Here is a 15,386-nt window from a genome sequence, read left to right as displayed (position 1 = left end):
GGTAGTGTTTTCCCAGTCAAATTCATGTTCCTGGTTGTCTGAGTGTATGGCTACTAGGGATAGCTGGTCGTGTCGTTTTGTGGCTAGCTGATGTTCATGGATGTGGATTGTTAGCTGTCTTCCTGTTTGTCCTATATAGTGTTTTGTGCAGTCCTTGCATGGTATTTTGTAAACTACGTTAGTTTGGCTCGTGCTGGCTATTGGGTCCTTTGTTCTAGTGAGTTGTTGTCTGAGTGTGAAAGTTGGATATGCTGATTTTTGTTCTTCAATATGTAAATCCCAGAACTTATTTTAAATGACATTCTCAAGATAGCTCAGCTTTTTAAATCGAAGGTATGAAGTCTTTCTGTGTCCCAATGTTTTTGTCAGACTGGTAAACCCTCTGTATAGTTTTACACAGTTTTACATGGATTCATGCAGTTTTTGAGCAAAATAAAATGTAATTCCGCAAAACAAATTCACCCCATTAGCTTATATGTGTGCACATGTTGGAGCGACTGAGTGTGCATATGAATGTGTGGGTGTGACTGCACATGATAGAGTGTGTGTGTTAAGTCTGTGCGTGAAACAGTGATGGGGTCTGTGTGAGACAGTGCGTGTGTTGGTGTGAGCACGAGGGGTGTTTGTGTATGCATATGGGAGTATGTGTGTGTGTGTGTGCGCGCGCGCACGTGTGTGTGTGTGTGTGTGTTGCAGTGGGGTCATGGGGTCACCTGTAGTGTGACATGAGCCCAAAGTTCCAGTTGAGGCCATTCCCATGTGGACCAAACTTGGCTATCAGCTTCTGCTCAGCCTCTCTGCGTTGTTGCTTGTCCCAAAATCTGCCTTGGAGATGGTCACCCAAAGGTCCTGGACCGTGGAAGTATTCCGTGACTGGGAGGGAACACTCTTGCCTGGTGATTGTTGTGTGGTGTCCATTTATCCGTTGTCATAGCGTCTGCTTGGTCTTGCCAATGTACCATGCCTCAGGGCATCTTTGTCTGCAGCGTATGAGGTAGACCACATTGGCTGGGTCACATGAGTACTTAAGCCACTTATGATGGGAGATGTCCCCACGTGTAATAGTGTTACCCGTGTCGAATCCCTGACACGGCTTGCAGTGGCTGCTGTGGCAGGATTGTATGGTGTTGTTGCCCTGAAGGCTGGGCAGTTTGCTATAAATCATGATCTATTTAAGGTTTGGTGGCTGTTTAAAGATGAGAAGTGAAGGTGTGGGGAAGGTTTTGGCGAGGTGCACATCCTCACTGATAATGTGTTGCAGGCTGTGAAGAACATGGCGTCGGTTTTACACTCCTGGGAAGTATTGGAAAACAAAGGGTACCCTGTCAGATGCAGCCTGTGTCTGTCTCCTGAGGAGCTCAGTACGATTTCTCACTATGGCACATCAGAACTGGCGGTCACTGAGTTGAGCATCGTACCCTGTTCTTATGAGCACTTTCAAGTGTCTGTAACATTCCTCCTCATCCCAACAGATCCTGTGTATGGGGAAGGCTTGACCAAAGGCGATGGCTGTTTTAATATGTTTTGGGTGGAAGCTGGAGAAGTGTAGCATTGTGAGATTATCTGTGGCTTTGCGATACACTGCCATGCTGAGGTACTCCTCCTTGATGGAGGTCCATGTGTCCCAAGAATGAATCAGATACTAAAAAGTAGTCCATAGTAAGTTTGATGGTGGGATGAAACTCACTGGGTAATTGTTTCAGTGTTTCCTCATCATGGGTCCAGAGGAAGAAAATGTTGTCAATATATCTGGTATAGAGTGTTAGTTGGAGGTCCTGTGCAGCAAAGAAGTCTTTTTCAAACTTGTGCAAGAAAATATTGGCATATTAAGGTGCAAATTTGGTCCCCATGACCGTTCCATGTGTCTGGATGAAGAACTGGTCAAAGGTGAAAACTTGGGGGATGAAGCAGTTGTAGCGTGGTGCTCAGAGATTGGCAGTTGTTGATATTGAGGAATGATGCTGTCATCATGGGGGATGCTGATGCAGTGTGCCGAAACATCCATTGTGACGGGAATGTTCCCGACTTGATTGGTCTGTGGGTGCTGAGTTTCTGTAAGAAATCTGTCCTGTTGCGACAGATGCCATTATAAAAGATGAAAGCTTTAATCTAAGATTGTTTACTGTATCACATCTCCATAACACTGAACTCCTTTGACAATAAATTCAGTGAGCATGATCTTAACCGCCACACCCATCTGATGAAGGAGCAGCGCTCTGAAAGCTAGTGCTTCCAAATAAACCTGTCGGACTATAACCTGATGTTGTGTGATTTTTAATTTTGTCCAACCCTGGGCAACACAGGCACCTCCAAGTCACGATGTTTAGGGGAAATGTTATTCACAAATTGTTCCAATGCTTTCCCCATTACAACATTTCAACATAGACATCATTGGTTGCAAAGCAATTAGTGCATTGTGTGATTGTGAAAGGCGCTAGAGAATTGCAAGTGTTTTTTTTTCCATTGAAGCTCAATTGACTGGAATGTGGAAAATGAAAGGCTGGTTTAGAACACATTGGAATTGAGAATTCTTGAGTTGTACAAGGATATGGAGACTGGTTGCAGCAGAAAGAGGCAAGATATTGTGAAACTGGAAGTGGTTAATCATTGTGATGAAGAAATTGAAAATTCAGCCTTGACAAAAAATGGGTGCTAAGGTAATGAACTGTTTGAATAAGTTTGAGAAGGCAGCTGCAGGAGGGAGTGAAATTAATGGTAAGGTCACAGAGGTGATGGTGTTATCAAATATGATTACTTGGTCTTCACAGCATTTTATTGAATGATATTCCAACTGCTAAATAGCTACCGTGTGTGCACTATTTTCCAAAGACATTTAAGAGTGACTTCCTCAACACTGCTGTGAGCAACTTCAGTCAAAAAGTACAAAATTACTAAAAAGCATGGTTTTTATCTTCTTCCATTAGCTTTCACTTTTTAGAAATAAAATATTGTAGACAATAAGAAAAACTGTTCAGTGGTGCAGGCTAATAGGAAGAAGGAAGTGATGAGATGAAGGCTTAAACACTGACCCACTGGTTAACTTGAATCATTATATTGCAAACTATTCACATGCAGAATTCAGTGACTAATGCCTATTTTATTTATGAGAAGCTGGAGTGTGGATAGCATCCCTGCCTTTGTGTCAGACTTCCACTACAGAATTTGATGGCCAAAAAAGCTGTATTTATAATTAGACGAAACAGGTTAAATATTGACCTGCAAATGCTTCCAATACACAACTCAGTGACAGACATGAAGAGCAAGAGAGATTTCTTGCCAGAATGTGCTGGAAAGAATATCTTTACCATCGCGATCCATTGTTCAAGAGTACAACATGAATGTAAAAATATATGTAACCACAGTAACTTCGAGTCTCTGAGTAACTGTAACCACAATCAACATATCTTTACAACCCCTATTCAAATAAAAACATCTCCTGTATATCGACCCAGTTAAAGCCTTTCACAGTCTTCACAGTCAATGTGGCTACAAGCCAGTCATGTGCAAAATAAGCAAAACTTACTCCTTTATGAATAGAGGCTATAAATATCTCAGTCACATAGCTCCTTCCAACTCTTGTGTGACAAGTGCTCAATGAACAATCTCCAGTTGTTTCTTCATTACCTTCAAAGAATTTTCAGCGGACTGAACAAAACAATGAACCAGGCATTCATATAATCAAAGATTCATGCAGTGCAGGTCAGATCCTTTGGCCCATTGAGTCTGCATTGACATAACCACCACTAAAAGTGTGCTCACCCTAATTTCCTGCAGTTGTCCTATATCCTTGAATGCTATGATATTGAAGTGCTCATTCAAATATTTTTTCAAAGTTGTAAGATTTCTGACCTCCACTGCCTTTCCAGGCAGTGCAGTCTAGATCCTCACCATCCGCGAAGAGGAAATGTTTTTTTCTCAAATTCCCCCGTCTCCTCTGCCCCTTACCCTAAAACTATGTCCTCTTTGTGACTGACCACTCAACCAAGGAGAACAGCTGCTCTCTATTGACCCTGTTCATATTCCTCATAATCTTATACACCACAGTCATGTCTATCCCTGCTCCAAAGAATATCTACAGATATAACAACACGTTCACGTTAAAGATTTCTATCGGGTATCTCCTCATTTTCTGAAGAAAAGCTCTCCATTCTTTCAGGATAAACGTGTCCTTTCTCTCTTGGCATCATGCTAATAACGGTTTTTTCACACCTTCTCCTGTGCTTCAGTTTCCTTCTTTGATTCTGGAGGCCTGATCTATGCACAAGATTCGAAGTGTGGTTTAACCAAGGCTCACGAGAAGTTAGAACGTAGAACATAGAACATTACAGCACAATACAGGCCCTTCAGCCTTTGATGTTGCGCTGATCTGTGGAACCAATCTGAAGCCCATCTAACCCACACTATTCCATTCTCATCCATATGCCTATCCAGTGACCATCTAAATGCTCTTAAAGTTGGCAAATCTACTACTACTGCTGCAGGCAGTGCGTTCCACGCCCCGACTACTCTTTGAGTAAAGAAACTACCTCTAACATCTGTCCTATATTGATCTCCCCTCAATTTAAAGTTATGTCCCTCATGCTAGCCGTCACCATCCAAGGAAAAAGGCTCTCACTGTCCACCCTATCTAATCCTCTGATTATCTTACATGTCTCACTAAAGTCACCTCTCAACCTTCTTCTCTCTGACAAAACAGCCTCAAGCCCCTCAACCTTTACTCATAATACCTTCCCTCCATACCAGGCAACATCCTGGTAAATCTCCTCTGAACCCTTTCCAAAGCTTCCATAATGCAGTGCCCAGAACTGTATGCAATACTCCAAGTTTGGCTGCACCAAAGTTATGTACAGCTGCAACATGATCTCATAGTTCTGAAACTCAGTCCCTCTACCAACAAAAGGTAGTACACCATATGCCTTCTTAACAACACTATCAACCTGGGTGGCAACTTTCAAGGATCTATGTACCTGGACACCAAGATTTCTCTGCTCATCTACACAACCAAGAATCTTACCATTAGCCCAGTACTCTGCATTCCTATTACTCATTCCAAAGTGAATCACAAGCAAATCTTAGTAGGACTTCTACACTTAAAGGTAAGATCCTAGGGAATGTTGCTGAACAAAGAGACCTTGGAGTGCAGGTTCATAGCTCCTTGAAAGTGGAGTAGCAGGTAGATAGGATAGTGAAGAAGGCGTTTGGTATGCTTTCCTTTATTGGTCAGAGTGTTGAGTACAGGAATTGGGAGGTCATGTTGCAGCTGTACATGGCATTGGTTAGGCCACTGTTGGAATATTGCCTGCTGTTCTGGTCTCCCTCCTATAGGAAGGATGTTGTGAAACTTGAAAGAGTTCAGAAAAAATTTACAAGGATGTTGCCAGGGTTGGAGGATTTGAGCTATTGGGAGAGGTTGAATAGGCTAGGGCATGGATAGGATAAATAGACAAAGTCTTTTCCCTGTGGTGGGGGAGTCCAGAACTAGAGGACATAGTTTTAGGGTGAGGGGGAAAGATATAAAAGGGACCTAAGGGGCAACTTTTTCACTCAGAGGGTGGCATGTGTATGGAATGAACTGCCAGTGGATGTGGTGGAGGATAGTACAATTGCAACATTTAAAAGGCATCTGGATGGGTATATGAATAGGAAGTGTTTGGAGGGATATAGGTGCTAGCAGGTGGGACTAGGTTGGGTTGAGATATCTAGTTAGCATGGACAAGTTGGACCGAAGGGTCTCTTTCCATGCTGTACATCTCTATGACTCTATGACCTCACACTTTTCTGCATTAAACTCCATTTACCACCTCCCAACCCAGCTATGCAGCTTTTCCATGTCTCTTTGTAACCCACAACATCTTTCATCACTATCACAATTCTACCGACCTTAATGTCATCTGCAAATTTACGAACCCACCCTTCTATGCCCTCATCTAGGTCATTTATAAAAATGATAAACAACAGTGGACACAAAATAGATCCTTGTGGTACACCACTAGTAACTGAACTCCAGTATGAATATTTCCCATCAACCACCACCCTCTGTCTTCTTTCAACCAATGTCTGATCCAAACCACTCAATCACCCTCAATCCATGCCTTATTTTACCATGGGAACCTTATCAAACACCTTACTGAAATCCATATACACCACATCAATGATTTACCCTCATCCACCAGTTTGATCATCTTCTCACGGAACTCATTAAGACTTGTGAGGCATGACCTACCCTTCACAAAACCATGCTGACTATTCTGAATCAACTTATTCCTCTCAAGATGATTGTAAATCCTGTCTATTTGTAACCTTTTCCAACAATTTACCCACCACCAAAGTAAGGCTCCCTGGTCTATAATTTCCAGGGTTGTCCCTACTCCCCTTCTTGAACAAGGGAACAACATTTGCTATCCTCCAGTCTTCTGGCACTATTCCTGGAGACAATGACAACATAAAGATCAATGCCAAAGTCTCTGCATTGTCGTCCCTGGCTTCTCAGAGCATCCTAGGATAAATCCCATCCGGACCAGGGGATTTATCTATTTTTACACTTTCCAGAACAACTCCTCCTTGAGCACCTCAGTCCCATTTAGTCTAATAACCTGCATCTCAGTATTCTCCTCAAACACATTGTCTTTTTTCAGTTTGAATGCGGACAAAAAGTATTCATTTAGCACTTCCCCTATCTCCTCTGTCTCTACGCACAACTTCCAACTACTATAATCTTTCTCTCGTCATTCTTTTATTCCTGATACACCTGTAGGAATCCTTAGGGTTTTCCTTGATCCGATACGCCAACAGCTTTTCATGCCTCCTCCTGCCTCTTCTTAGCTCTTTCTTCAGGCTAACTCTTAACTCTCAAGCTCCATAACTGAGCCATCACATCTCATCCTAACATAAGCCTTCTTCTTCCTCTTGACAAGAGATTCAACTCACAGCTTCCATAGCTTCCAATCTTATAGTTCAGGAACTATGCACCGCCCAGTTCTACCTCCTACCCAGATCCACAAGCCTGACTACCCCAGCCAACCCATTGTCTCAATCTGCGCCTGACCCACTAAATTCATCTCCACATACTTCGATACTGTCCTATCCCCCTAGTCCAGGAACTCCCCACGTGCATTCAGGACACCACCCACTCCCTCCACCTCCTCCAAGACTTCTGTTTCCCTGGACCCCAATGCCTCATCTTCACGATGGACATCCAGTCCCTATTCACCTCCATCTGCCATGACCTGGGCCTCCAATCCCTCCATTTCTTCCTCTCCCGACGTCTCCACCAGTACCCTTCCACTGACACTCTTATTCATTTGGCCGAACTTGTCCTCACCCTCAACAATTTCTCCTTTGAATCCTCCCACTTCTTCCAGGGGTACATGGAACGGTCTATTTTTCGTAGTTAGACCAACACCACTCCCCACCTCTTCCTCCGCTACATTGATGGTTCCATCAGCGCCACCTCGTGCTCCCAAGAGGAGGTTGAACAATTCAACAGCTTCACCAACACATTCCACCCCAACCTTAAGTTCACCTGGACTATCTCAGACACCTCCCTCCCCTTCCTGGACTTCTCCATCTCCATCAACGGTGACTGACCCAACACTGATATCTTCTACAAACCCACTGACTCCCACAGCTACCTGGGTTACACTTCCTCCCACCCTGCCTTGTGTAAATATACTATCCCTTATTCCCAATTCCTCCGCCTCTGCTGCATCTGCTCCCAGGAGGACCAGTTCCACCACAGAACACACCAGATGACCTCCTTCTTTAAAGATCACAATTTCCCCTCCCACTTGGTTGATGATGCCTCCAATGCGTCTCATCCACTTCCCGCACCTCTGCCCTCGAACCCCACCCACCCAGCTGCAACGAGTACAGAATCCCCACCATGCTCATTTTCCACCCCACCAACCTCTGTATATATCGCATCTTCCTCTGCCATTTCTGCCACTACAAACAGACCTCACCACCAGAGGTATATTTCCCTCCCCACCCCTATCCACTTTCCATGAAGACCGTTCCCTCTGCGACTGCCTGGTCAGGTCCACGCCCCCCCAACAAACCACCCTCCTCTCCCGGCATCACAGGAATTGCAAATCCTGCACACACAGCTCTTCCCTCAACCTCCGTTCAAGGCCCCAAGGAAGCCGCACACATCCATCAGAGTTTTACCTGCACTTCCACACATGTCATTTACTGTATCCGTTGCTCCCGATGCGGTCTCCTCTACATCGGGGAGGCAGGATGCCTACTCGCACAGTGCTTCAGAGAACATGTCCGGGGCCCCCGCACCAACCAACCCCACCGCCCTGTGGTCAAACACTTCAATTCCCCCTCCCACTCCACCAAGGACATGCAGGTCCTGGGCCTCCTTTGTTGCCACTCCCTAACCACCCGAGGCCTGGAGGAAGAAAGCCTCATCTTCTACCTCAGGACCTTCCAATGCCAAGGCATCAATGTGGATTTCACTAGTTTCCACATTTCCCCTCCCCCTACCTTATCCAAGTTCCAACCTCCACTTCAGCATCTTCCTTCTGAACTATCCTAACTGCCCATCTTCCTTCCCACCTATCCGCTCCACCCTCCTCTCTGACCTATCACCATTACTTCCACCTCCAACCACCTATCAGCACTCCCAGCCTGATTGTTGTGGTTCTGTTCACCGAGCTGGGAATTTGTGTTGCAGACGTTTCGTCCCCTGTCTAGGTGACATCCTCAGTGCTTGGGGGCCTCCTGTGAAGCGCTTCTGTGATCTTTCCTCCGGCATTTGTAGTGGTTTGAATCTGCTGCTTCCGGTTGTCAGTTCCAGCTGTCTGCTGCAGTGGCCGGTATATTGGGTCCAGGTCGTTGTGCTGGTTGATTGAATCTGTGGATGAGTGCCATGCCTGTAGGAATTCCCTGGCTGTTCTCTGTTTGGCTTGCCCTATAACAGTAGGGTTGTCCCAGTCGAATTCATGTTGCTTGTCATCTGCGTGTGTGGCTACTAAGGATTGCTGGTCGTGTCGTTTCGTGGCTAGTTGGTGTTCATGTGTGGCTACTAAGAATAACTGGTCCAGTTATCCTTAGTAGCCACACATGAACACCAACTAGGCACGAAATGACACGACCAGTTATCCTTAGTAGCCACACATGAACACCAACTAGGCACGAAATGACACGACCAGCTATCCTTAGTAGCCACACACTCAGATGACAAACAACATGAATCCGACTGGGACAACACTACTATTATAGGACAAGCCAAACAGAGAACAGCCAGGGAATTCCTAGAGGCATGGCACTCATCCACAGATTCAATCAATAAACACATCGACCTGGACCCAATATACCGACCACTGCAGCGTACAGCTGGAACTGACAACCGGAAGCAGCAGATTCAAACCACTATAAATGCTGGAGGAAAGGTCACAGAAGCGCTTCACAGGAGGCTCCCAAGCACTGAGGATGTCACCTAGACAGGGGACGATACGTCTGCAACACAAACTCCCAGCTCGGCGAACAGAACCACAACAACGAGCACCTGAGCTACAAATCTTCTCCCAAACTTTGAACTCTCAGCCTCATTCCTGATGGAGGGCTTTTCCCCAAAACGTTGATTTACCTGCTCCTCGGATGCTGCCTGACTGGCTGTGCTTTTCCAGCACCACACCCTCCAGTCTAATCTCCAGCTTCTGCAGTCTTCACTTTTGCCTTAGAGATTTCTGCCTGCCTGACCGCGGTAACTGTTCATTGAATACGTTCCACCTTTCAACTGTGCCCATCCCTGCAGTTTCCTTCCACACCTTATGCATCCTAAATCTTGCCTAGTCGCATCATGATTGCCTTTCCCCAGGCTGTAACCTTTACCCTACAGTATTTACCCATGCCATTCCATCACTAAAGGAAACATAACCGAATTGTGGTCACTATCACCAAAGTGCTCACAGACCTCCAAATCTAACACTTGGCCGGGCTCATTGCCAGAGTCAAATTCCTTGTTGGCCTATCGACAAACTGTGTCAGGAAACCCTCCTGCACACATTGGGACAACAACTGACCCATCTAAAGTACTTGAACTGTCGTATTCCCAGTCAATAGTTGGAAAGTTAAAGGCCCCTATAACAACTACCCTGTCACTCTCGCTCCTATCAGGATCATCTTTTCTATCCTATCCTCTACATCTCTCGAACTATTTGGAGGCATATAGAAAACTCCCAACAGTGTAACCTCTCCTTTCCTGTTTCTAATCTCAACCCATACTACCTCAGTAGATGAGTCCTCAAATGTCCTTCTGCAACCGTTATACTGTCCTTGACGAACAAAGACTCACCTTCCCATGTTTAACCAAATTCTCTGCTCTTACTGAAGCATCTTAATATTGGAACTTGCAACAATCATTCCTGCCCCTGCTCTAACCATGTCTTTGAAATGGCCTCAACATCAAAATCCCAGATTCTGGATTAGAGTGGTGCTGGAAGAGCACAGCAGGTCAGGCAGCATCCAAGGAGCAGTGGAATCGATGTTTCGGGCAAAAGCCCTTCATCAGAATGAAGGGCTTTCCTGATGAAGGGCTTATGCCCGAAACGTCGATTTCGCTGCTCCTCAGATGCTGCCTGAGCTGCTGTGCTCTTCCAGCACCACTCTAATCCAGAATCTGGTTTCCAGCGTCCGCAGTCATTGTTTTTACCTCATCAAAATCCCAGGTACCAACCCATGCTGCAAGTTCACCTCACTTGCCAGTGTCTTCTTGTGATCCTGAAATCTTAGTTCTGACTTCACCATTCTCAACCTCCCATATACTGAAACTACGACTTTGGTTCCCATCCCCCTGCGGAATTAATTTAAACCTACCGAAAGAACATTCTCAAACCACAACAACACCTCCCCCAGCCACCCCCACCCACTCAGTTCTATTGCTCCAGAAATAAAGCCCATTTCAATGTATTTATTTTTATAAGAGCTTATTACCCTGAATGATGAATTTTCATTATTTGTGTCCCAGATTGCTATGCACCTCCAACCTATTTCGACACTAATTTCCCAACAGCTTGTTGCCTCCTTAATCTTCCCACCAAAATATTCTACCTAATACAAACCTGCATTGGTGATTATTCAGCAATTTCAAAATCATTTTGCAAGTTTAATAGTGTTCACATAGCATTCATATTTATCCAATGTGGTGTAATCTATAAACTTCAGATTACTTCTTATACTTCGAATTTCTCAGGCTAAATGGAGGATGTTAATGTTTAACAGCAATGATCCAAGAGCTGAACTCTGTGGAACATTGCTACATAGCTTTTTTTGCCACCAGTATTCAAGTGTCCAAAGTTCTGAGGAATGCAAGAGTGAGCGAAAGTGCAAGACATGTCTTCCCATGGACGACTGTTCTACAAAAACTATTTTTCCTAACTGAGTGAAAATCAGTATATCAGCATTCACAGGATAAATGCCGGAATATTGTGATCGTCCGTATGTGCTGTATTGTTCTGTGGCTGTTGGCTGCACTGACACATTTGCTTGCAGATGTCAGGATAATTATTAAGAAACCTTGCCTCAAGGAGAAAGAAGGTTTTTTTTCCCTTGTTCTTGGGAAGTGAGCATTGTTGGTTTGTCCAACGTGATTTGCTTATCCCGAAAAGTTAACCATACTGCACTGGAGTCACTGTTGGCCAGACCAGGTGAGAATGGTAGATTTCCTTCAGTAATACATATTAGTTAACCAGATGTAGTTAAAGCACAAATGCTGATTGTTACATAGTTGTCATTTGGCTAAGTTTTAATTCCATGCTATGGCCACACTCATTTACCCAGATCATTAGCCTGGGCTCTGTATTACAAGTAAAGTGACATTCCTATTATGCCACCATCTCCATATCTGCAGATAATTTGCCTCTGCTTTGGTCACATGTAGGAAGTTCAGGAGCTGAGTCAAACATTAGCTTAGATCTGTATTCCATGTATTGACTTTGATGTCACTTATAGCTTTTATGTACAATGATTCATCAGCAAGAAATCAAGGTGAGAGCATATGTCTGCATAGCAGAACTACCTACAAATTCTGTGCAGTGATCACTTGGTGAAAGTTATTGAAAACATCTAGTCAAGAAATGAGAAGCAGTGATGTTAAAGTTACCTGATAACTCGGTGAAAAGATCTTAAAAAGTAAGACCTTACATGACAGTAGTGCCTTTCCTAACCTCAGGTGTTCCCCCAAAACACTTCACAGCTGATGAAGTGCTTCAAGAAAAATCACTGATGTCATTGCTGTACATCCAGGTGAGATTGTCAAATTATGTCACATCTCTGGTCAGAAGCATTAACTTTTTTGTGTAAAGTTAACAAGTTCAGAGATCCCAGGTCGCTAAATGACAATGAAGCCACGCATTCCATGGTTTGAACAAACAAAATGAACTTTACAAAGTCAAGGAAGTTAACAGTGTGCAATCACTAACTGTGGGTGTACAAAGTTAAAAATCACACAACACCAGATTATAATCCAACAGGTTTATTTGGAAGCACTAGCTTTCAGAATGCTGCTCCTTCATCAGGTGGTTCAGGAGCAGCGCTCCGAAAGCTAGTGCTTCCAAATAAACCTGTTGGATTATAATCTGGTGTTGTGTGATTTTTAACTTTTTACATTTGGTCTAAACCACTCAACTAAACAGACAATTCTCAAGTACCTATCTGCACGGGCCAGTTTCAAGTCCTTTTCAATGAACTGATAACTCCATCCTGTAAATGTAAAACCTATTAGAGTATTAACACCTGTATCCTGAAAATGTTGATCATATTAATGGCAAAAAGCACCTGTAATTCCATGAACCCCAACTTCTCACAGTAAACAGAGACATTTCACATGCACAGTACCACCTTCTTGAGTTGCTTCAGTTTGTCACTGACTAAAACTGGCTGATGAACCCTTGACCTGCTTTCAATGACCTGTTAAAATGCTTCCAGAATATCCTCCTCTGACAGTTGGGCAGAATCCAAGGTTGTCAGCAGCAGACCTCAATGTGCCTGAATGCTCCAGTTTCCAAAGGCTGCTAACTTCCACAGCATACATGGACTCAGAAGAAAATGGATTTTATCACATCATGCAGAAAACCTTATAGACAATTTGTCCCATCAATGGAGAATGACCAGAGAAAATGTTCTCATTGGTGCTGACTCAGGAATAAGTTTTGGCCGAGACACTGTGGAGAACTCTTGTGCTCTTCCTTAAAATGGTGACATCAAATCGCTGTCATGAGCTAGAGATGGTAGGAAGGTCCCCTTCTCCCTTACAGCAGGACTCAATTACAGGGGAACAATGTGATTGCAAAATTGACAACCTGAAGGTCAACCTGATACAGAGAAAGGTAAGTTGAAATTGTTTTCCTTACAGCAGTGAAGGTGAAGGAGAAATTTAATTGAGGCATTAAAGTCATGAGGGAATTTGACAGACTAAAGAGGGCAAAACTATTTCCACTGACAGTGATTAAAGATCCAAAGTAAATTGACCTAAGTTAATTGACAAAACAAAAGAAAGATGAGGTTTGTTTTTTACTCAGTGAGTTGCTCTGGTCTGGAATGTGTCCATAAACGTATGGGCAATATGAGCAAAGAGCAAGGCTACAAGAGATTAATTGATTAACTTCCTTGATGTGCTGGAAGGCTTCTTTCTGTCACGTTGGATTGGACAAAGTGATGAAGCAAGTCCAAGTATTTTCCAAACAAAATATTGTTGTTGTTTGCTGGAACTTGAGGCTAATGATTGTTTAAATCAGAGTGTGCAGTGCCTGTGAGTCCTGGTTCACAAACATGATGATTAATTGTTTATTTTGGTCTCTGTCAATGGAGGTTTTTAATATGATAATCAATTATATCACCAGTGCCAAAAACTGCAGTGCCAAAAGACACAATGAAAACTCTGCAAATCAGGCAGGTTTTAAACCATCCATCATTTTCAACATCAACACAGTCAGGCAAATAGCAGGGTCTTCTCCAGGAGTGAATTTAAATACTGGATCGAGGAACATCGTCCAGGTCTCTTCAGTTGACATTGATCAAAGTCAATCATTTTGCCTAACCTCATGACGTGGGATACTGAGACTTTTTTTAAAAATGCTCTTTGAACCATTTTGCTCAGTCTGTTCTTTTCTGTGCAACCTGAAGGACTAGTTAAAATGTCACCTTCCCAGCTTGGGAACATGCTCCAAAATCTGATTCAAACAGTTGAGATGGAAAGGCTGACTGTTGCTGGTTTTGGAGTTCATGACCCCAGCAGCTGGTGGCATAGCCTGCAATTTTGGAGCGATGGAATCAGCAATTCTCCAAGAGCACAGAGATCCTTGGTGCATGCAGAGCTGGATAAGATTTGCAAAAGGCATGAGGCCACGGGAGGATTTTAAAACAGGGATGAGAATTTTAAAATTATGGTGTTAACTGGAAGCCAGTGGGGATGAACAGAATTTGGTATGAGTTGTGACGCAGGCAGTAGAATGTGAGATTACTTCATGTTTATGGATGGTAAACTATAGGAAGCTAGCCATGGCAGCTCTAGACTTGCCAAACCTCGAGGTTATCTGGAGCTGTACAGAGAAAGTAGAGTCCATGTTTTACTCCACTGACCCTTCAACAAAATGATTCTGAAGAAAGGTCACTGCACACAAAACGTGAACCCTGCTGTCTCTTCAGAGATGCTGTTGGGAGTGTGGTGGTCAGACAGCATCCAAGGAGCAGGAAACTCCTGATGAAGAGCTTATGCCTGAAATGTCAATTCTCCTGCTCTTAGGATGCTGCCTGACATATTGTCCTTTTCGAGCACCACACTCTCGTCTCTGATCTCCAGCACCTGCAGTCCCCACTTTTCCTTCTTCAGAAGTGCTCTCAGACCTTCAGTGTTTATTCAGTACATTCTGCTTTTGTTTCAGATTTTCATCATCTGCAGTTTTTTTTAAGAGGTAACTGAGCTATGGATAAGGGTTTCAAAAACAGAAAAGTTGTGACAAGGTGGATTTGGGAGCTGTTACAGTGATGGAAACAAGCCGACTTAATGATGGCATAAATATGTTTGGAAATTAACTCACAGTCAAGTTTAACATCAAGTTTGTAAACCATCTGGTTTTGCGTCAGACAGTTGCTAAGTACTGTCTTACACTTTTTCTCTCAGATATTAGACACAGTGTGTCCTGGACTGACTGTTTCAATAAGATGAAGCATCAGGGAGGTGGTGGCATAGGGCGAATGTCACTGGTCTCGCAATCCAGAAGCCCATGATCATGTTCTGGGCCCTTGGGTTGAAATCCCACCATGGCAGATGGTGAGACTGCCCGTTAGAATAGGGAAATCTGCTATCCTCATCTCTCCTGGCCTGTAAAAAACTCCAGGTCCAGCATAGAATGGGACCATTGGCCCCGCCAATTGGCTGC

This window comes from Hemiscyllium ocellatum, chromosome 48 (genome assembly GCF_020745735.1).
Source record: "Hemiscyllium ocellatum isolate sHemOce1 chromosome 48, sHemOce1.pat.X.cur, whole genome shotgun sequence".
Classification (NCBI taxonomy): domain Eukaryota; kingdom Metazoa; phylum Chordata; class Chondrichthyes; order Orectolobiformes; family Hemiscylliidae; genus Hemiscyllium; species Hemiscyllium ocellatum.
This window is presented reverse-complemented; position numbering follows the sequence as displayed.